This window comes from Cryptomeria japonica, unplaced genomic scaffold (assembly GCF_030272615.1).
Source record: "Cryptomeria japonica unplaced genomic scaffold, Sugi_1.0 HiC_scaffold_1675, whole genome shotgun sequence".
Lineage (NCBI taxonomy): Eukaryota > Viridiplantae > Streptophyta > Pinopsida > Cupressales > Cupressaceae > Cryptomeria > Cryptomeria japonica.
Window position 1 is genome coordinate 1 of NW_026729997.1, and position 22,149 is coordinate 22,149.

Here is a 22,149-nt window from a genome sequence, read left to right on the forward strand (position 1 = left end):
CGAAGTCGGAGCCCGGTTTGCCCCGGGTGCGCACCTCGCGTGCACCTTCGCCGCGGTGGGCACCATGGCGTGCACGAAGTCGGAGCCCGGTTTGCCCCGGGTGCGCACCTCGCGTGCACCTTCGCCGGGGTGGGCACCTTAGTGTGCAGACCTTGGCTGGGTTGCGCGCCCTGGTGGGCACCATGGTGCGCACCAAGGAGCGCTCCGAAGTGTGCTCCAAGGTGCGGCCTGCACGAAGTCGGAGCCCGGTTTGCCCCGGGTGTGCACCTCGGGTGGGCACCTTGGTGCGCATGCCTTGCCTGGGCTGCGCACCAGGGCGGGCTCAAGATGGCACCCGCGTTCCTTTTTTTTCACTATCTTTCAAAACGGAAATTTTAAAATCTCATTTTTTTTTGCCTTTTTCTGGAAATTAGTGAAGGCAGCGCATCAAAGGTGCGCACCTCGCTGCCCACCACGGTGCGCAACGCCGGTGGGCACCCGGGAGTGCTTCGAAGTGTGCTCCAAGGTGCTGCGTGCACGTTGTCGGAGCCCGGTTTGCCCCGGGTGCGCACCTCGCGTGCACCTTCGTCGGGGTGGGCACCTTGGCTGGGTTTGCCCCGGCTGCGCTCCGAAGCGGGGTTATTGGAGCGCCGCCTCTTTTTTTGTCGGAGCGTTTGGTGGGGTTTCTCGCATTGGCTCTTCCGAGGCCCGGTTGCCACCCTGGCGCGCACGAAGTCGGAAGTAGGGTTAATTGCCCGGGTGCGCACCTTTGCCAGGGTGGGCACCTTACCTGGGCTGCGCACCAGGGCGGGCTCAAGATGGCACGCGCGTTCCGTTTTTTTCACTATCTTTCAAAACGGAAATTTTAAAATCTCCTTTTTTTTTTGCCTTTTCTGGAAATTAGTGAAGGCAGCGCATCAAAGGTGCGCACCTCGCTGCCCACCTTGGTGTGCTCTGAGGTGCGCACCCGGGAGCGCTACGAAGTGTGCTCCAAGGTGCGGCGTGCACGTTGTCGGAGCCCGGTTTGCCCCGGGTGCGCACCTCGCCTGCACCTTGGCCGGGGTGGGCACCTTGGCTGGGTTTGCCCAGGGTGCGCTCCGAAGCGGGGTTACTGGAGCGCCCCCTCTTTTTTTGTCAGAGCGTTTGGTGGGGTTTCTCGCATTGGCTCTTCCCAGGCCCGGTTGTTGGGTGCGCTCCCACCCTGGCGCGCGCGAAGTTGGAAGTTGGGTTAATTGCCCGGGCGCGCACCTTCGCCAGGGTGGGCACCTTGGTGCGCACACCTTGGCTGGGCTGCGCACCAGGGCGGGCTCAAGATGGCACCAGCATTCCCTTTTTCTCACTATCTTTCAAAACGGAAATTTTAAAATCTCGTTTTTTTTTTGCCTTTTATGGAAATTAGTGAAGGCATCGCATCAAAGGTGCGCACCTCGCTGCCCACCTTGGTGTGCTCCGAGGTGCCCACCACGGTGCGCAACGCCGGTGCGAACCCGGGAGCGCCCCGATGTGTGCTCCAAGGTGCGGCGTGCACGAAGTCGGACCCCGGTTTGCCCCGGGTGCGCACCTCGCGTGCACCTTGGTGCGCACACCTTGGCTGGGTTGCGCGGCCTGGTGGGCACCATGGTGCGCACCAAGGAGCGCTCCGAAGTGTGCTCCAAGGTGCGGCGTGCACGAAGTCGGAGCCCGGTTTGCCCCGGGTACGCACCTCGCGTGCACCTTCGCCGGGGTGGGCACCTCGGCTGGGTTGCGCGCCCTGGTGCGCACCAAGGAGCGCTCCGAAGTGTGCTCCAAGGTGCGGCGTGCACGAAGTCGGAGCCCGGTTTGCCCCGGGTGCGCACCTTCGCCGCGGTGCGCACCATGGCGTGCACGAAGTCGGAGCCCGGTTTGCCCCGGGTGCGCACCTCGCGTGCACCTTCGGCGGGGTTGCGCGCCCTGGTGGGCACCATGGTGCGCACCAAGGAGCGCTCCGAAGTGTGCTCCAAGGTGCGGCGTGCACGAAGTCGGAGCCCGGTTTGCCCCGGGTGCGCACCTCGCGTGCACCTTCGGCGGGGTTGCGCGCCCTGGTGGGCACCATGGTGCGCACCAAGGAGCGCTCCGAAGTGTGCTCCAAGGTGCGGCGTGCACGAAGTCGGAGCCCGGTTTGCCCCGGGTGCGCACCTCGCGTGCACCTTCGCCGCGGTGGGCACCATGGCGTGCACGAAGTCGGAGCCCGGTTTGCCCCGGGTGCGCACCTCGCGTGCACCTTCGCCGGGGTGGGCACCTCGGCTGGGTTGCGCGCCCTGGTGCGCACCAAGGAGCGCTCCGAAGTGTGCTCCAAGGTGCGGCGTGCACGAAGTCGGAGCCCGGTTTGCCCCGGGTGCGCACCTCGCGTGCACCTTCGCCAGGGTGGGCACCTCGGTGCGCACACCTTCTCAATGTTTTCTTGCCTTTTCTGGAAATTGGTGAAGGCAGCGCATCAAAGGTGCGCACCTCGGTGTGCTCCGAGGTGCGAACCCGAGAGCGCTCCGAGGTGCCCACGAAGTCGAAAGTCGGGTTAATTGCATTGTTTTCCCCGGGTGCGCTCCGAGGTGCGCAACATCGGCGCGCACCAAGGAGGGCTCCGAAGTGTGCTCCAAGGTGCGCACGATGGCGTGCACCTCTGGTGCGCACGATTCGGAGCTCGGTTTGACCGGGGTGCGCACACCTTGGCTGGGTTGCGCACCTTTTGTGCGCTCCAAGGTGCGCACGAAGTCGGAGCTCGGTTTGCCCCGGGTGCGCACCTTCGCCAGGGTGCGCACCTTGATGCGCACGCCTTGGCTGGGCTGCGCACCTTGGTGGGCGCCATGGTGCGCACCTTTCGTGCGCTCCAAGGTGCGCACGAAGTCGGAGCTCGGTTTGCCCCGGGTGCGCACCTTGGTGGGCGCCATGGTGCACTCCGAGGTGCCCAAGATTGGTGCGCACCAAGGAGCGCTCCGAAGTGCGCTCCAAGGTGCGCGCGAAGTCGAAAGTTGGGTTAATTGTCCGGTTTGCCTCGGGTGCGCACCTTGCGTGCACCTTCGCCAGGGTGGGCGCCTTGGTGCGCACACCTTGGCTGGGCTGCGCACACCTTGGCACCCGCGTTTCCTTCATTTTAAATTTTTTTTTTTTACAATCTCTCAAGTGGGAAATTCTATAATCTCAACTTTTTTTGCCTTTTCAGGAAACTTTTGAATGGAGCGCATCATTGGTGCGCTCCGAAGTGTGCTCCAAAGCTCTCTCCAGCTGCGTGCACCTGCCCCGGCCGCGCACCCGGCCCCGCCCAGCTTCGCTCACCTGTCCCGGGCGTCTGGTGCGGAACCTTAGAGTAAGAAACATCACCGTGCACCTTGGCCAACGTGCGCGACTCGACCGAGCGCGCACTGGCCGAGGTGCACACCGATTTCACCTGGGTGCGCGCGCAGCACCTCGGGCGCACCGGGGTGCGCGCACAACGCCCGGGTTGCACCGTGGCCTGTGTGCTCGGGGCGCCTCGGGTGCGCGCTCGGTGTCGCCCCCGCGCGCGCGGTAGTGCGGGCAGCGCACCCCGGCCCGGCCCGGCCCCGACGAGAACGCAAACGGGCAAAAGGTTTATTCAAATAGCATTGCGACGCCCGGCGAAAAACTAAAAAAGGGTGCAACACCGGGACTTCCCGGGAGGTCACCCATCCCAGTACTACTCCGGCCCAAGCGCGCTTAACTGCGGAGTTCTGATGGGATCCGGTGCACTAACGCTGGTATGATCGCACCCGTTATGAGCTTGTCGCAGTGTGTACTTAGCAAACCGCGACCCACGTGCGAATCCACCCCGGCCACCCACCCCCGTCGAGGTGCACACCCTCCCTCGCGAAGTGCGCCCCGTTCGCCAAGTGTGAGCCCTGCCCGGGTGCGCGCACCTTGCTAGGGCGTCGGGTGTGCACCCGGCCCGGCCTACGTGCGTGCACCTGGAGGGGGCGTCGTGTGCGTGCAGTGTCCCGTCTGCAACGCGGTGCCCACACACCACCTCGGGCGCAACGACCTGCGCTCACATGTGGGCCGAGTGCACCTTGGTGCATGTTCGGGGCGCCTCGGGTGCACGCTCGATCTTGCCCCGGTGCACCAAGGCGCTCGGTTTGCCCCGGGTGCGCACTTGGTGCAAGGTGGGCACCCAAAATAGGGATCAAGCACCAAAACACAAGTTTCGGGATGCAAAATGGGACCCAAGGACCACAAATGCGTTCCAAGACCCATGATGGGTCCACGAGAACAAAAATGTGTTCCGAGACTTAATAAACAAATATTGGGTTTTAGGAGAAGAAACATGCTCTGATGCCCAAAACGAGAATCGACCCCGAAAAGGCCACAGGCCAAAAGTGGGATGCGAGACAAAAAAAAATGGGACCCGAGGACCAAAATTGGGTTCCCAGGTCGAAGACAGGGCAACCGGACAAGAAACGACCTCTAAGGCTCGAAATGAGTCCCGACGACTAAAACTTGACAAGAAGCACCCATCAGGCACCCAACTCGACACCCATGGGATGCCGACCCACCCGGGCTTCCACCTAGCACACCTTGGCACCCACCCACCCTCGCACCCAACCTCGCACCCAACTTAGCACCTTTGAACCCACATTGGCACTCACCCTGACCCTGGCACCTTGGAACCCACATTGGCACTCACCTTGACCCTGGCACCCACCTTTGCACTCACCTTGGGACCCACCCTGGCTCCCACCTCGGCACCCACCCAGACACCCACCTTGGTTCCTTGGCACCCACCTTGGATCCTTGGCACCCACCCCGACACCCACCTTGGCACGCAACTTGGCTACTTGCCACCCACCTTGGCTCCTTGACGCCCACCCCGACAACCACCCCGTGACCTACCCTGGCTAGGGTTGGTGCACACCCACCCTGGTGCCCACCTTGGCACCCACCCTATGACCCACCTTGGCACGCACCTTAGTACCCACCCCGTTACCCACCCTAGGACCCACCCCGTGACCCACCTTGGCCAGGGTGGGTGCCTTGGTGCGCACAACTTGCCTGGGCTGCACACCAGGGCGGGCTCAAGATGGCACCCGCGTTCCGTTTTTTTCACTATCTTTCAAAACGGAAATTTTAAAATCTCATTTTTTTCTTTTTTTTGCCTTTTCTGGAAATTAGTGAAGGCAGCGCATCAAAGGTGCGCAATGCTGGTGCGAACCCGGGAGCGCTCCGATGTGTGCTCCAAGGTGCGGCGTGCACGAAGTCCGAGCCCGGTTTGCCCCGGGTGCGCACCTCGCGTGCACCTTCGCCGGGGTGAGCACCTTGGCTGGGTTGCGCGCCCTGGTGCGTACCAAGGAGCGCTCTGAAGTGTGCTCCAAGGTGCGGCGTGCACGAAGTCGGAGCCCGGTTTGCCCCGGGTGTGCACCTCGGGTGCGCACCTCGCGTGCACCTTCGCTGCGGTGGGCACCTTGGCTGGGTTGCGCGCCTTGGTGGGCACCATGCAGTGCACGAAGTCGGAGCCCGGTTTGCCCCGGGCGCGCACCTCCGCCAGGGTGGGCACCTTGGTGCGCACAACTTGCCTGGGCTGCGCATCAGGAAGGGCTCAAGATGGCACCCGCGTTCCGTTTTTTTCACTATCTTTCAGAACGGAAATTTTAAAATATCGTTTTTTTTTGCCTTTTCTGGAAATTAGTGAAGGCAGCGCATCAAAGGTGCGCAACGCTGGTGCGAACCTGGGAGCGCTCCGATGTGTGCTCCAAGGTGCGGCGTGCACGAAGTCGGAGCCCGGTTTGCCTCGGGTGCGCCCTGGTGGGCACCATGGTGCGCACCAAGGAGCGCTCCGAAGTGTGCTCCAAGGTGCGGCCTGCACGAAGTCGGAGCCCGGTTTGCCCCGGGTGTGCACCTCGGGTGGGCACCTTGGTGCGCATGCCTTGCCTGGGCTGCGCACCAGGGCGGGCTCAAGATGGCACCCGCGTTCCTTTTTTTTCACTATCTTTCAAAACGGAAATTTTAAAATCTCATTTTTTTTTGCCTTTTTCTGGAAATTAGTGAAGGCAGCGCATCAAAGGTGCGCACCTCGCTGCCCACCACGGTGCGCAACGCCGGTGGGCACCCGGGAGTGCTTCGAAGTGTGCTCCAAGGTGCTGCGTGCACGTTGTCGGAGCCCGGTTTGCCCCGGGTGCGCACCTCGCGTGCACCTTCGTCGGGGTGGGCACCTTGGCTTGGTTTGCCCCGGCTGCGCTCCGAAGCGGGGTTATTGGAGCGCCGCCTCTTTTTTTGTCGGAGCGTTTGGTGGGGTTTCTCGCATTGGCTCTTCCGAGGCCCGGTTGCCACCCTGGCGCGCACGAAGTCGGAAGTAGGGTTAATTGCCCGGGTGCGCACCTTTGCCAGGGTGGCACCTTACCTGGGCTGCGCACCAGGGCGGGCTCAAGATGGCACGCGCGTTCCGTTTTTTTCACTATCTTTCAAAACGGAAATTTTAAAATCTCCTTTTTTTTTTGCCTTTTCTGGAAATTAGTGAAGGCAGCGCATCAAAGGTGCGCACCTCGCTGCCCACCTTGGTGTGCTCTGAGGTGCGCACCCGGGAGCGCTACGAAGTGTGCTCCAAGGTGCGGCGTGCACGTTGTCGGAGCCCGGTTTGCCCCGGGTGCGCACCTCGCCTGCACCTTGGCCGGGGTGGGCACCTTGGCTGGGTTTGCCCAGGGTGCGCTCCGAAGCGGGGTTACTGGAGCGCCCCCTCTTTTTTTGTCAGAGAGTTTGGTGGGGTTTCTCGCATTGGCTCTTCCCAGGCCCGGTTGTTGGGTGCGCTCCCACCCTGGCGCGCGCGAAGTTGGAAGTTGGGTTAATTGCCCGGGCGCGCACCTTCGCCAGGGTGGGCACCTTGGTGCGCAAACCTTGGCTGGGCTGCGCACCAGGGCGGGCTCAAGATGGCACCAGCATTCCCTTTTTCTCACTATCTTTCAAAACGGAAATTTTAAAATCTCGTTTTTTTTTTGCCTTTTATGGAAATTAGTGAAGGCATCGCATCAAAGGTGCGCACCTCGCTGCCCACCTTGGTGTGCTCCGAGGTGCCCACCACGGTGCGCAACGCCGGTGCGAACCCGGGAGCGCCCCGATGTGTGCTCCAAGGTGCGGCGTGCACGAAGTCGGACCCCGGTTTGCCCCGGGTGCGCACCTCGCGTGCACCTTGGTGCGCACACCTTGGCTGGGTTGCGCGGCCTGGTGGGCACCATGGTGCGCACCAAGGAGCGCTCCGAAGTGTGCTCCAAGGTGCGGCGTGCACGAAGTCGGAGCCCGGTTTGCCCCGGGTGCGCACCTTCGCCGCGGTGGGCACCATGGCGTGCACGAAGTCGGAGCCCGGTTTGCCCCGGGTGCGCACCTCGCGTGCACCTTCGCCGGGGTGGGCACCTCGGCTGGGTTGCGCGCCCTGGTGCGCACCAAGGAGCGCTCTGAAGTGTGCTCCAAGGTGCGGCGTGCACGAAGTCGGAGCCCGGTTTGCCCCGGGTGTGCACCTCGCGTGCACCTTCGCTGCGGTGGGCACCTTGGCTGGGTTGCGCGCCTTGGTGGGCACCATGCAGTGCACGAAGTCGGAGCCCGGTTTGCCCCGGGCGCGCACCTCCGCCAGGGTGGGCACCTTGGTGCGCACAACTTGCCTGGGCTGCGCACCAGGAAGGGCTCAAGATGGCACCCGCGTTCCGTTTTTTTCACTATCTTTCAGAACGGAAATTTTAAAATATCGTTTTTTTTTGCCTTTTCTGGAAATTAGTGAAGGCAGCGCATCAAAGGTGCGCAACGCTGGTGCGAACCTGGGAGCGCTCCGATGTGTGCTCCAAGGTGCGGCGTGCACGAAGTCGGACCCCGGTTTGCCCCGGGTGCGCACCTCGCGTGCACCTTGGTGCGCACACCTTGGCTGGGTTGCGCGCCCTGGTGGGCACCATGGTGCGCACCAAGGAGCGCTCCGAAGTGTGCTCCAAGGTGCGGCGTGCACGAAGTCGGAGCCCGGTTTGCCCCGGGTGCGCACCTCGCGTGCACCTTCGCCGCGGTGGGCACCATGGCGTGCACGAAGTCGGAGCCCGGTTTGCCCCGGGTGCGCACCTCGCGTGCACCTTCGCCGGGGTGGGCACCTTAGTGTGCAGACCTTGGCTGGGTTGCGCGCCCTGGTGGGCACCATGGTGCGCACCAAGGAGCGCTCCGAAGTGTGCTCCAAGGTGCGGCCTGCACGAAGTCGGAGCCCGGTTTGCCCCGGGTGTGCACCTCGGGTGGGCACCTTGGTGCGCATGCCTTGCCTGGGCTGCGCACCAGGGCGGGCTCAAGATGGCACCCGCGTTCCTTTTTTTTCACTATCTTTCAAAACGGAAATTTTAAAATCTCATTTTTTTTTGCCTTTTTCTGGAAATTAGTGAAGGCAGCGCATCAAAGGTGCGCACCTCGCTGCCCACCACGGTGCGCAACGCCGGTGGGCACCCGGGAGTGCTTCGAAGTGTGCTCCAAGGTGCTGCGTGCACGTTGTCGGAGCCCGGTTTGCCCCGGGTGCGCACCTCGCGTGCACCTTCGTCGGGGTGGGCACCTTGGCTGGGTTTGCCCCGGCTGCGCTCCGAAGCGGGGTTATTGGAGCGCCGCCTCTTTTTTTGTCGGAGCGTTTGGTGGGGTTTCTCGCATTGGCTCTTCCGAGGCCCGGTTGCCACCCTGGCGCGCACGAAGTCGGAAGTAGGGTTAATTGCCCGGGTGCGCACCTTTGCCAGGGTGGGCACCTTACCTGGGCTGCGCACCAGGGCGGGCTCAAGATGGCACGCGCGTTCCGTTTTTTTCACTATCTTTCAAAACGGAAATTTTAAAATCTCCTTTTTTTTTTGCCTTTTCTGGAAATTAGTGAAGGCAGCGCATCAAAGGTGCGCACCTCGCTGCCCACCTTGGTGTGCTCTGAGGTGCGCACCCGGGAGCGCTACGAAGTGTGCTCCAAGGTGCGGCGTGCACGTTGTCGGAGCCCGGTTTGCCCCGGGTGCGCACCTCGCCTGCACCTTGGCCGGGGTGGGCACCTTGGCTGGGTTTGCCCAGGGTGCGCTCCGAAGCGGGGTTACTGGAGCGCCCCCTCTTTTTTTGTCAGAGCGTTTGGTGGGGTTTCTCGCATTGGCTCTTCCCAGGCCCGGTTGTTGGGTGCGCTCCCACCCTGGCGCGCGCGAAGTTGGAAGTTGGGTTAATTGCCCGGGCGCGCACCTTCGCCAGGGTGGGCACCTTGGTGCGCACACCTTGGCTGGGCTGCGCACCAGGGCGGGCTCAAGATGGCACCAGCATTCCCTTTTTCTCACTATCTTTCAAAACGGAAATTTTAAAATCTCGTTTTTTTTTTGCCTTTTATGGAAATTAGTGAAGGCATCGCATCAAAGGTGCGCACCTCGCTGCCCACCTTGGTGTGCTCCGAGGTGCCCACCACGGTGCGCAACGCCGGTGCGAACCCGGGAGCGCCCCGATGTGTGCTCCAAGGTGCGGCGTGCACGAAGTCGGACCCCGGTTTGCCCCGGGTGCGCACCTCGCGTGCACCTTGGTGCGCACACCTTGGCTGGGTTGCGCGGCCTGGTGGGCACCATGGTGCGCACCAAGGAGCGCTCCGAAGTGTGCTCCAAGGTGCGGCGTGCACGAAGTCGGAGCCCGGTTTGCCCCGGGTACGCACCTCGCGTGCACCTTCGCCGGGGTGGGCACCTCGGCTGGGTTGCGCGCCCTGGTGCGCACCAAGGAGCGCTCCGAAGTGTGCTCCAAGGTGCGGCGTGCACGAAGTCGGAGCCCGGTTTGCCCCGGGTGCGCACCTTCGCCGCGGTGCGCACCATGGCGTGCACGAAGTCGGAGCCCGGTTTGCCCCGGGTGCGCACCTCGCGTGCACCTTCGGCGGGGTTGCGCGCCCTGGTGGGCACCATGGTGCGCACCAAGGAGCGCTCCGAAGTGTGCTCCAAGGTGCGGCGTGCACGAAGTCGGAGCCCGGTTTGCCCCGGGTGCGCACCTCGCGTGCACCTTCGGCGGGGTTGCGCGCCCTGGTGGGCACCATGGTGCGCACCAAGGAGCGCTCCGAAGTGTGCTCCAAGGTGCGGCGTGCACGAAGTCGGAGCCCGGTTTGCCCCGGGTGCGCACCTCGCGTGCACCTTCGCCGCGGTGGGCACCATGGCGTGCACGAAGTCGGAGCCCGGTTTGCCCCGGGTGCGCACCTCGCGTGCACCTTCGCCGGGGTGGGCACCTCGGCTGGGTTGCGCGCCCTGGTGCGCACCAAGGAGCGCTCCGAAGTGTGCTCCAAGGTGCGGCGTGCACGAAGTCGGAGCCCGGTTTGCCCCGGGTGCGCACCTCGCGTGCACCTTCGCCAGGGTGGGCACCTCGGTGCGCACACCTTCTCAATGTTTTCTTGCCTTTTCTGGAAATTGGTGAAGGCAGCGCATCAAAGGTGCGCACCTCGGTGTGCTCCGAGGTGCGAACCCGAGAGCGCTCCGAGGTGCCCACGAAGTCGAAAGTCGGGTTAATTGCATTGTTTTCCCCGGGTGCGCTCCGAGGTGCGCAACATCGGCGCGCACCAAGGAGGGCTCCGAAGTGTGCTCCAAGGTGCGCACGATGGCGTGCACCTCTGGTGCGCACGATTCGGAGCTCGGTTTGACCGGGGTGCGCACACCTTGGCTGGGTTGCGCACCTTTTGTGCGCTCCAAGGTGCGCACGAAGTCGGAGCTCGGTTTGCCCCGGGTGCGCACCTTCGCCAGGGTGCGCACCTTGATGCGCACGCCTTGGCTGGGCTGCGCACCTTGGTGGGCGCCATGGTGCGCACCTTTCGTGCGCTCCAAGGTGCGCACGAAGTCGGAGCTCGGTTTGCCCCGGGTGCGCACCTTGGTGGGCGCCATGGTGCACTCCGAGGTGCCCAAGATTGGTGCGCACCAAGGAGCGCTCCGAAGTGCGCTCCAAGGTGCGCGCGAAGTCGAAAGTTGGGTTAATTGTCCGGTTTGCCTCGGGTGCGCACCTTGCGTGCACCTTCGCCAGGGTGGGCGCCTTGGTGCGCACACCTTGGCTGGGCTGCGCACACCTTGGCACCCGCGTTTCCTTCATTTTAAATTTTTTTTTTTTACAATCTCTCAAGTGGGAAATTCTATAATCTCAACTTTTTTTGCCTTTTCAGGAAACTTTTGAATGGAGCGCATCATTGGTGCGCTCCGAAGTGTGCTCCAAAGCTCTCTCCAGCTGCGTGCACCTGCCCCGGCCGCGCACCCGGCCCCGCCCAGCTTCGCTCACCTGTCCCGGGCGTCTGGTGCGGAACCTTAGAGTAAGAAACATCACCGTGCACCTTGGCCAACGTGCGCGACTCGACCGAGCGCGCACTGGCCGAGGTGCACACCGATTTCACCTGGGTGCGCGCGCAGCACCTCGGGCGCACCGGGGTGCGCGCACAACGCCCGGGTTGCACCGTGGCCTGTGTGCTCGGGGCGCCTCGGGTGCGCGCTCGGTGTCGCCCCCGCGCGCGCGGTAGTGCGGGCAGCGCACCCCGGCCCGGCCCGGCCCCGACGAGAACGCAAACGGGCAAAAGGTTTATTCAAATAGCATTGCGACGCCCGGCGAAAAACTAAAAAAGGGTGCAACACCGGGACTTCCCGGGAGGTCACCCATCCCAGTACTACTCCGGCCCAAGCGCGCTTAACTGCGGAGTTCTGATGGGATCCGGTGCACTAACGCTGGTATGATCGCACCCGTTATGAGCTTGTCGCAGTGTGTACTTAGCAAACCGCGACCCACGTGCGAATCCACCCCGGCCACCCACCCCCGTCGAGGTGCACACCCTCCCTCGCGAAGTGCGCCCCGTTCGCCAAGTGTGAGCCCTGCCCGGGTGCGCGCACCTTGCTAGGGCGTCGGGTGTGCACCCGGCCCGGCCTACGTGCGTGCACCTGGAGGGGGCGTCGTGTGCGTGCAGTGTCCCGTCTGCAACGCGGTGCCCACACACCACCTCGGGCGCAACGACCTGCGCTCACATGTGGGCCGAGTGCACCTTGGTGCATGTTCGGGGCGCCTCGGGTGCACGCTCGATCTTGCCCCGGTGCACCAAGGCGCTCGGTTTGCCCCGGGTGCGCACTTGGTGCAAGGTGGGCACCCAAAATAGGGATCAAGCACCAAAACACAAGTTTCGGGATGCAAAATGGGACCCAAGGACCACAAATGCGTTCCAAGACCCATGATGGGTCCACGAGAACAAAAATGTGTTCCGAGACTTAATAAACAAATATTGGGTTTTAGGAGAAGAAACATGCTCTGATGCCCAAAACGAGAATCGACCCCGAAAAGGCCACAGGCCAAAAGTGGGATGCGAGACAAAAAAAAATGGGACCCGAGGACCAAAATTGGGTTCCCAGGTCGAAGACAGGGCAACCGGACAAGAAACGACCTCTAAGGCTCGAAATGAGTCCCGACGACTAAAACTTGACAAGAAGCACCCATCAGGCACCCAACTCGACACCCATGGGATGCCGACCCACCCGGGCTTCCACCTAGCACACCTTGGCACCCACCCACCCTCGCACCCAACCTCGCACCCAACTTAGCACCTTTGAACCCACATTGGCACTCACCCTGACCCTGGCACCTTGGAACCCACATTGGCACTCACCTTGACCCTGGCACCCACCTTTGCACTCACCTTGGGACCCACCCTGGCTCCCACCTCGGCACCCACCCAGACACCCACCTTGGTTCCTTGGCACCCACCTTGGATCCTTGGCACCCACCCCGACACCCACCTTGGCACGCAACTTGGCTACTTGCCACCCACCTTGGCTCCTTGACGCCCACCCCGACAACCACCCCGTGACCTACCCTGGCTAGGGTTGGTGCACACCCACCCTGGTGCCCACCTTGGCACCCACCCTATGACCCACCTTGGCACGCACCTTAGTACCCACCCCGTTACCCACCCTAGGACCCACCCCGTGACCCACCTTGGCCAGGGTGGGTGCCTTGGTGCGCACAACTTGCCTGGGCTGCACACCAGGGCGGGCTCAAGATGGCACCCGCGTTCCGTTTTTTTCACTATCTTTCAAAACGGAAATTTTAAAATCTCATTTTTTTCTTTTTTTTGCCTTTTCTGGAAATTAGTGAAGGCAGCGCATCAAAGGTGCGCAATGCTGGTGCGAACCCGGGAGCGCTCCGATGTGTGCTCCAAGGTGCGGCGTGCACGAAGTCCGAGCCCGGTTTGCCCCGGGTGCGCACCTCGCGTGCACCTTCGCCGGGGTGAGCACCTTGGCTGGGTTGCGCGCCCTGGTGCGTACCAAGGAGCGCTCTGAAGTGTGCTCCAAGGTGCGGCGTGCACGAAGTCGGAGCCCGGTTTGCCCCGGGTGTGCACCTCGGGTGCGCACCTCGCGTGCACCTTCGCTGCGGTGGGCACCTTGGCTGGGTTGCGCGCCTTGGTGGGCACCATGCAGTGCACGAAGTCGGAGCCCGGTTTGCCCCGGGCGCGCACCTCCGCCAGGGTGGGCACCTTGGTGCGCACAACTTGCCTGGGCTGCGCATCAGGAAGGGCTCAAGATGGCACCCGCGTTCCGTTTTTTTCACTATCTTTCAGAACGGAAATTTTAAAATATCGTTTTTTTTTGCCTTTTCTGGAAATTAGTGAAGGCAGCGCATCAAAGGTGCGCAACGCTGGTGCGAACCTGGGAGCGCTCCGATGTGTGCTCCAAGGTGCGGCGTGCACGAAGTCGGAGCCCGGTTTGCCTCGGGTGCGCCCTGGTGGGCACCATGGTGCGCACCAAGGAGCGCTCCGAAGTGTGCTCCAAGGTGCGGCCTGCACGAAGTCGGAGCCCGGTTTGCCCCGGGTGTGCACCTCGGGTGGGCACCTTGGTGCGCATGCCTTGCCTGGGCTGCGCACCAGGGCGGGCTCAAGATGGCACCCGCGTTCCTTTTTTTTCACTATCTTTCAAAACGGAAATTTTAAAATCTCATTTTTTTTTGCCTTTTTCTGGAAATTAGTGAAGGCAGCGCATCAAAGGTGCGCACCTCGCTGCCCACCACGGTGCGCAACGCCGGTGGGCACCCGGGAGTGCTTCGAAGTGTGCTCCAAGGTGCTGCGTGCACGTTGTCGGAGCCCGGTTTGCCCCGGGTGCGCACCTCGCGTGCACCTTCGTCGGGGTGGGCACCTTGGCTTGGTTTGCCCCGGCTGCGCTCCGAAGCGGGGTTATTGGAGCGCCGCCTCTTTTTTTGTCGGAGCGTTTGGTGGGGTTTCTCGCATTGGCTCTTCCGAGGCCCGGTTGCCACCCTGGCGCGCACGAAGTCGGAAGTAGGGTTAATTGCCCGGGTGCGCACCTTTGCCAGGGTGGCACCTTACCTGGGCTGCGCACCAGGGCGGGCTCAAGATGGCACGCAGCGTTCCGTTTTTTTCACTATCTTTCAAAACGGAAATTTTAAAATCTCCTTTTTTTTTTGCCTTTTCTGGAAATTAGTGAAGGCAGCGCATCAAAGGTGCGCACCTCGCTGCCCACCTTGGTGTGCTCTGAGGTGCGCACCCGGGAGCGCTACGAAGTGTGCTCCAAGGTGCGGCGTGCACGTTGTCGGAGCCCGGTTTGCCCCGGGTGCGCACCTCGCCTGCACCTTGGCCGGGGTGGGCACCTTGGCTGGGTTTGCCCAGGGTGCGCTCCGAAGCGGGGTTACTGGAGCGCCCCCTCTTTTTTTGTCAGAGAGTTTGGTGGGGTTTCTCGCATTGGCTCTTCCCAGGCCCGGTTGTTGGGTGCGCTCCCACCCTGGCGCGCGCGAAGTTGGAAGTTGGGTTAATTGCCCGGGCGCGCACCTTCGCCAGGGTGGGCACCTTGGTGCGCAAACCTTGGCTGGGCTGCGCACCAGGGCGGGCTCAAGATGGCACCAGCATTCCCTTTTTCTCACTATCTTTCAAAACGGAAATTTTAAAATCTCGTTTTTTTTTTGCCTTTTATGGAAATTAGTGAAGGCATCGCATCAAAGGTGCGCACCTCGCTGCCCACCTTGGTGTGCTCCGAGGTGCCCACCACGGTGCGCAACGCCGGTGCGAACCCGGGAGCGCCCCGATGTGTGCTCCAAGGTGCGGCGTGCACGAAGTCGGACCCCGGTTTGCCCCGGGTGCGCACCTCGCGTGCACCTTGGTGCGCACACCTTGGCTGGGTTGCGCGGCCTGGTGGGCACCATGGTGCGCACCAAGGAGCGCTCCGAAGTGTGCTCCAAGGTGCGGCGTGCACGAAGTCGGAGCCCGGTTTGCCCCGGGTGCGCACCTTCGCCGCGGTGGGCACCATGGCGTGCACGAAGTCGGAGCCCGGTTTGCCCCGGGTGCGCACCTCGCGTGCACCTTCGCCGGGGTGGGCACCTCGGCTGGGTTGCGCGCCCTGGTGCGCACCAAGGAGCGCTCTGAAGTGTGCTCCAAGGTGCGGCGTGCACGAAGTCGGAGCCCGGTTTGCCCCGGGTGTGCACCTCGCGTGCACCTTCGCTGCGGTGGGCACCTTGGCTGGGTTGCGCGCCTTGGTGGGCACCATGCAGTGCACGAAGTCGGAGCCCGGTTTGCCCCGGGCGCGCACCTCCGCCAGGGTGGGCACCTTGGTGCGCACAACTTGCCTGGGCTGCGCACCAGGAAGGGCTCAAGATGGCACCCGCGTTCCGTTTTTTTCACTATCTTTCAGAACGGAAATTTTAAAATATCGTTTTTTTTTGCCTTTTCTGGAAATTAGTGAAGGCAGCGCATCAAAGGTGCGCAACGCTGGTGCGAACCTGGGAGCGCTCCGATGTGTGCTCCAAGGTGCGGCGTGCACGAAGTCGGACCCCGGTTTGCCCCGGGTGCGCACCTCGCGTGCACCTTGGTGCGCACACCTTGGCTGGGTTGCGCGCCCTGGTGGGCACCATGGTGCGCACCAAGGAGCGCTCCGAAGTGTGCTCCAAGGTGCGGCGTGCACGAAGTCGGAGCCCGGTTTGCCCCGGGTGCGCACCTCGCGTGCACCTTCGCCGCGGTGGGCACCATGGCGTGCACGAAGTCGGAGCCCGGTTTGCCCCGGGTGCGCACCTCGCGTGCACCTTCGCCGGGGTGGGCACCTTAGTGTGCAGACCTTGGCTGGGTTGCGCGCCCTGGTGGGCACCATGGTGCGCACCAAGGAGCGCTCCGAAGTGTGCTCCAAGGTGCGGCCTGCACGAAGTCGGAGCCCGGTTTGCCCCGGGTGTGCACCTCGGGTGGGCACCTTGGTGCGCATGCCTTGCCTGGGCTGCGCACCAGGGCGGGCTCAAGATGGCACCCGCGTTCCTTTTTTTTCACTATCTTTCAAAACGGAAATTTTAAAATCTCATTTTTTTTTGCCTTTTTCTGGAAATTAGTGAAGGCAGCGCATCAAAGGTGCGCACCTCGCTGCCCACCACGGTGCGCAACGCCGGTGGGCACCCGGGAGTGCTTCGAAGTGTGCTCCAAGGTGCTGCGTGCACGTTGTCGGAGCCCGGTTTGCCCCGGGTGCGCACCTCGCGTGCACCTTCGTCGGGGTGGGCACCTTGGCTGGGTTTGCCCCGGCTGCGCTCCGAAGCGGGGTTATTGGAGCGCCGCCTCTTTTTTTGTCGGAGCGTTTGGTGGGGTTTCTCGCATTGGCTCTTCCGAGGCCCGGTTGCCACCCTGGCGCGCACGAAGTCGGAAGTAGGGTTAATTGCCCGGGTGCGCACCTTTGCCAGGGTGGGCACCTTACCTGGGCTGCGCACCAGGGCGGGCTCAAGATGGCACGCGCGTTCCGTTTTTTTCACTATCTTTCAAAACGGAAATTTTAAAATCTCCTTTTTTTTTTGCCTTTTCTGGAAATTAGTGAAGGCAGCGCATCAAAGGTGCGCACCTCGCTGCCCACCTTGGTGTGCTCTGAGGTGCGCACCCGGGAGCGCTACGAAGTGTGCTCCAAGGTGCGGCGTGCACGTTGTCGGAGCCCGGTTTGCCCCGGGTGCGCACCTCGCCTGCACCTTGGCCGGGGTGGGCACCTTGGCTGGGTTTGCCCAGGGTGCGCTCCGAAGCGGGGTTACTGGAGCGCCCCCTCTTTTTTTGTCAGAGCGTTTGGTGGGGTTTCTCGCATTGGCTCTTCCCAGGCCCGGTTGTTGGGTGCGCTCCCACCCTGGCGCGCGCGAAGTTGGAAGTTGGGTTAATTGCCCGGGCGCGCACCTTCGCCAGGGTGGGCACCTTGGTGCGCACACCTTGGCTGGGCTGCGCACCAGGGCGGGCTCAAGATGGCACCAGCATTCCCTTTTTCTCACTATCTTTCAAAACGGAAATTTTAAAATCTCGTTTTTTTTTTGCCTTTTATGGAAATTAGTGAAGGCATCGCATCAAAGGTGCGCACCTCGCTGCCCACCTTGGTGTGCTCCGAGGTGCCCACCACGGTGCGCAACGCCGGTGCGAACCCGGGAGCGCCCCGATGTGTGCTCCAAGGTGCGGCGTGCACGAAGTCGGACCCCGGTTTGCCCCGGGTGCGCACCTCGCGTGCACCTTGGTGCGCACACCTTGGCTGGGTTGCGCGGCCTGGTGGGCACCATGGTGCGCACCAAGGAGCGCTCCGAAGTGTGCTCCAAGGTGCGGCGTGCACGAAGTCGGAGCCCGGTTTGCCCCGGGTACGCACCTCGCGTGCACCTTCGCCGGGGTGGGCACCTCGGCTGGGTTGCGCGCCCTGGTGCGCACCAAGGAGCGCTCCGAAGTGTGCTCCAAGGTGCGGCGTGCACGAAGTCGGAGCCCGGTTTGCCCCGGGTGCGCACCTTCGCCGCGGTGCGCACCATGGCGTGCACGAAGTCGGAGCCCGGTTTGCCCCGGGTGCGCACCTCGCGTGCACCTTCGGCGGGGTTGCGCGCCCTGGTGGGCACCATGGTGCGCACCAAGGAGCGCTCCGAAGTGTGCTCCAAGGTGCGGCGTGCACGAAGTCGGAGCCCGGTTTGCCCCGGGTGCGCACCTCGCGTGCACCTTCGGCGGGGTTGCGCGCCCTGGTGGGCACCATGGTGCGCACCAAGGAGCGCTCCGAAGTGTGCTCCAAGGTGCGGCGTGCACGAAGTCGGAGCCCGGTTTGCCCCGGGTGCGCACCTCGCGTGCACCTTCGCCGCGGTGGGCACCATGGCGTGCACGAAGTCGGAGCCCGGTTTGCCCCGGGTGCGCACCTCGCGTGCACCTTCGCCGGGGTGGGCACCTCGGCTGGGTTGCGCGCCCTGGTGCGCACCAAGGAGCGCTCCGAAGTGTGCTCCAAGGTGCGGCGTGCACGAAGTCGGAGCCCGGTTTGCCCCGGGTGCGCACCTCGCGTGCACCTTCGCCAGGGTGGGCACCTCGGTGCGCACACCTTCTCAATGTTTTCTTGCCTTTTCTGGAAATTGGTGAAGGCAGCGCATCAAAGGTGCGCACCTCGGTGTGCTCCGAGGTGCGAACCCGAGAGCGCTCCGAGGTGCCCACGAAGTCGAAAGTCGGGTTAATTGCATTGTTTTCCCCGGGTGCGCTCCGAGGTGCGCAACATCGGCGCGCACCAAGGAGGGCTCCGAAGTGTGCTCCAAGGTGCGCACGATGGCGTGCACCTCTGGTGCGCACGATTCGGAGCTCGGTTTGACCGGGGTGCGCACACCTTGGCTGGGTTGCGCACCTTTTGTGCGCTCCAAGGTGCGCACGAAGTCGGAGCTCGGTTTGCCCCGGGTGCGCACCTTCGCCAGGGTGCGCACCTTGATGCGCACGCCTTGGCTGGGCTGCGCACCTTGGTGGGCGCCATGGTGCGCACCTTTCGTGCGCTCCAAGGTGCGCACGAAGTCGGAGCTCGGTTTGCCCCGGGTGCGCACCTTGGTGGGCGCCATGGTGCACTCCGAGGTGCCCAAGATTGGTGCGCACCAAGGAGCGCTCCGAAGTGCGCTCCAAGGTGCGCGCGAAGTCGAAAGTTGGGTTAATTGTCCGGTTTGCCTCGGGTGCGCACCTTGCGTGCACCTTCGCCAGGGTGGGCGCCTTGGTGCGCACACCTTGGCTGGGCTGCGCACACCTTGGCACCCGCGTTTCCTTCATTTTAAATTTTTTTTTTTTACAATCTCTCAAGTGGGAAATTCTATAATCTCAACTTTTTTTGCCTTTTCAGGAAACTTTTGAATGGAGCGCATCATTGGTGCGCTCCGAAGTGTGCTCCAAAGCTCTCTCCAGCTGCGTGCACCTGCCCCGGCCGCGCACCCGGCCCCGCCCAGCTTCGCTCACCTGTCCCGGGCGTCTGGTGCGGAACCTTAGAGTAAGAAACATCACCGTGCACCTTGGCCAACGTGCGCGACTCGACCGAGCGCGCACTGGCCGAGGTGCACACCGATTTCACCTGGGTGCGCGCGCAGCACCTCGGGCGCACCGGGGTGCGCGCACAACGCCCGGGTTGCACCGTGGCCTGTGTGCTCGGGGCGCCTCGGGTGCGCGCTCGGTGTCGCCCCCCGCGCGCGCGGTAGTGCGGGCAGCGCACCCCGGCCCGGCCCGGCCCCGACGAGAACGCAAACGGGCAAAAGGTTTATTCAAATAGCATTGCGACGCCCGGCGAAAAACTAAAAAAGGGTGCAACACCGGGACTTCCCGGGAGGTCACCCATCCCAGTACTACTCCGGCCCAAGCGCGCTTAACTGCGGAGTTCTGATGGGATCCGGTGCACTAACGCTGGTATGATCGCACCCGTTATGAGCTTGTCGCAGTGTGTACTTAGCAAACCGCGACCCACGTGCGAATCCACCCCGGCCACCCACCCCCGTCGAGGTGCACACCCTCCCTCGCGAAGTGCGCCCCGTTCGCCAAGTGTGAGCCCTGCCCGGGTGCGCGCACCTTGCTAGGGCGTCGGGTGTGCACCCGGCCCGGCCTACGTGCGTGCACCTGGAGGGGGCGTCGTGTGCGTGCAGTGTCCCGTCTGCAACGCGGTGCCCACACACCACCTCGGGCGCAACGACCTGCGCTCACATGTGGGCCGAGTGCACCTTGGTGCATGTTCGGGGCGCCTCGGGTGCACGCTCGATCTTGCCCCGGTGCACCAAGGCGCTCGGTTTGCCCCGGGTGCGCACTTGGTGCAAGGTGGGCACCCAAAATAGGGATCAAGCACCAAAACACAAGTTTCGGGATGCAAAATGGGACCCAAGGACCACAAATGCGTTCCAAGACCCATGATGGGTCCACGAGAACAAAAATGTGTTCCGAGACTTAATAAACAAATATTGGGTTTTAGGAGAAGAAACATGCTCTGATGCCCAAAACGAGAATCGACCCCGAAAAGGCCACAGGCCAAAAGTGGGATGCGAGACAAAAAAAAATGGGACCCGAGGACCAAAATTGGGTTCCCAGGTCGAAGACAGGGCAACCGGACAAGAAACGACCTCTAAGGCTCGAAATGAGTCCCGACGACTAAAACTTGACAAGAAGCACCCATCAGGCACCCAACTCGACACCCATGGGATGCCGACCCACCCGGGCTTCCACCTAGCACACCTTGGCACCCACCCACCCTCGCACCCAACCTCGCACCCAACTTAGCACCTTTGAACCCACATTGGCACTCACCCTGACCCTGGCACCTTGGAACCCACATTGGCACTCACCTTGACCCTGGCACCCACCTTTGCACTCACCTTGGGACCCACCCTGGCTCCCACCTCGGCACCCACCCAGACACCCACCTTGGTTCCTTGGCACCCACCTTGGATCCTTGGCACCCACCCCGACACCCACCTTGGCACGCAACTTGGCTACTTGCCACCCACCTTGGCTCCTTGACGCCCACCCCGACAACCACCCCGTGACCTACCCTGGCTAGGGTTGGTGCACACCCACCCTGGTGCCCACCTTGGCACCCACCCTATGACCCACCTTGGCACGCACCTTAGTACCCACCCCGTTACCCACCCTAGGACCCACCCCGTGACCCACCTTGGCCAGGGTGGGTGCCTTGGTGCGCACAACTTGCCTGGGCTGCACACCAGGGCGGGCTCAAGATGGCACCCGCGTTCCGTTTTTTTCACTATCTTTCAAAACGGAAATTTTAAAATCTCATTTTTTTCTTTTTTTTGCCTTTTCTGGAAATTAGTGAAGGCAGCGCATCAAAGGTGCGCAATGCTGGTGCGAACCCGGGAGCGCTCCGATGTGTGCTCCAAGGTGCGGCGTGCACGAAGTCCGAGCCCGGTTTGCCCCGGGTGCGCACCTCGCGTGCACCTTCGCCGGGGTGAGCACCTTGGCTGGGTTGCGCGCCCTGGTGCGTACCAAGGAGCGCTCTGAAGTGTGCTCCAAGGTGCGGCGTGCACGAAGTCGGAGCCCGGTTTGCCCCGGGTGTGCACCTCGGGTGCGCACCTCGCGTGCACCTTCGCTGCGGTGGGCACCTTGGCTGGGTTGCGCGCCTTGGTGGGCACCATGCAGTGCACGAAGTCGGAGCCCGGTTTGCCCCGGGCGCGCACCTCCGCCAGGGTGGGCACCTTGGTGCGCACAACTTGCCTGGGCTGCGCATCAGGAAGGGCTCAAGATGGCACCCGCGTTCCGTTTTTTTCACTATCTTTCAGAACGGAAATTTTAAAATATCGTTTTTTTTTGCCTTTTCTGGAAATTAGTGAAGGCAGCGCATCAAAGGTGCGCAACGCTGGTGCGAACCTGGGAGCGCTCCGATGTGTGCTCCAAGGTGCGGCGTGCACGAAGTCGGAGCCCGGTTTGCCTCGGGTGCGCCCTGGTGGGCACCATGGTGCGCACCAAGGAGCGCTCCGAAGTGTGCTCCAAGGTGCGGCCTGCACGAAGTCGGAGCCCGGTTTGCCCCGGGTGTGCACCTCGGGTGGGCACCTTGGTGCGCATGCCTTGCCTGGGCTGCGCACCAGGGCGGGCTCAAGATGGCACCCGCGTTCCTTTTTTTTCACTATCTTTCAAAACGGAAATTTTAAAATCTCATTTTTTTTTGCCTTTTTCTGGAAATTAGTGAAGGCAGCGCATCAAAGGTGCGCACCTCGCTGCCCACCACGGTGCGCAACGCCGGTGGGCACCCGGGAGTGCTTCGAAGTGTGCTCCAAGGTGCTGCGTGCACGTTGTCGGAGCCCGGTTTGCCCCGGGTGCGCACCTCGCGTGCACCTTCGTCGGGGTGGGCACCTTGGCTTGGTTTGCCCCGGCTGCGCTCCGAAGCGGGGTTATTGGAGCGCCGCCTCTTTTTTTGTCGGAGCGTTTGGTGGGGTTTCTCGCATTGGCTCTTCCGAGGCCCGGTTGCCACCCTGGCGCGCACGAAGTCGGAAGTAGGGTTA

The 22,149-nt window shown here is 62.8% G+C and overlaps 3 non-coding genes across 3 annotated transcripts; all 3 read right to left on the reverse strand.

Annotated features, from left to right (window-relative positions):
* Window positions 1–3,602: 3,602 nt before the first annotated feature.
* LOC131873410 (5S ribosomal RNA) lies at window positions 3,603–3,721 on the reverse strand. The gene has a single exon (XR_009371366.1). It is a non-coding gene; the product is annotated as a 5S ribosomal RNA (ribosomal RNA).
* A 7,804-nt stretch (window positions 3,722–11,525) lies between these two features.
* LOC131873411 (5S ribosomal RNA) lies at window positions 11,526–11,644 on the reverse strand. Its single transcript, XR_009371367.1, has one exon. It is a non-coding gene; the product is annotated as a 5S ribosomal RNA (ribosomal RNA).
* A 7,806-nt stretch (window positions 11,645–19,450) lies between these two features.
* LOC131873412 (5S ribosomal RNA) lies at window positions 19,451–19,569 on the reverse strand. Its single transcript, XR_009371368.1, has one exon. It is a non-coding gene; the product is annotated as a 5S ribosomal RNA (ribosomal RNA).
* Between the last annotated feature and the right edge of the window lie 2,580 nt (window positions 19,570–22,149).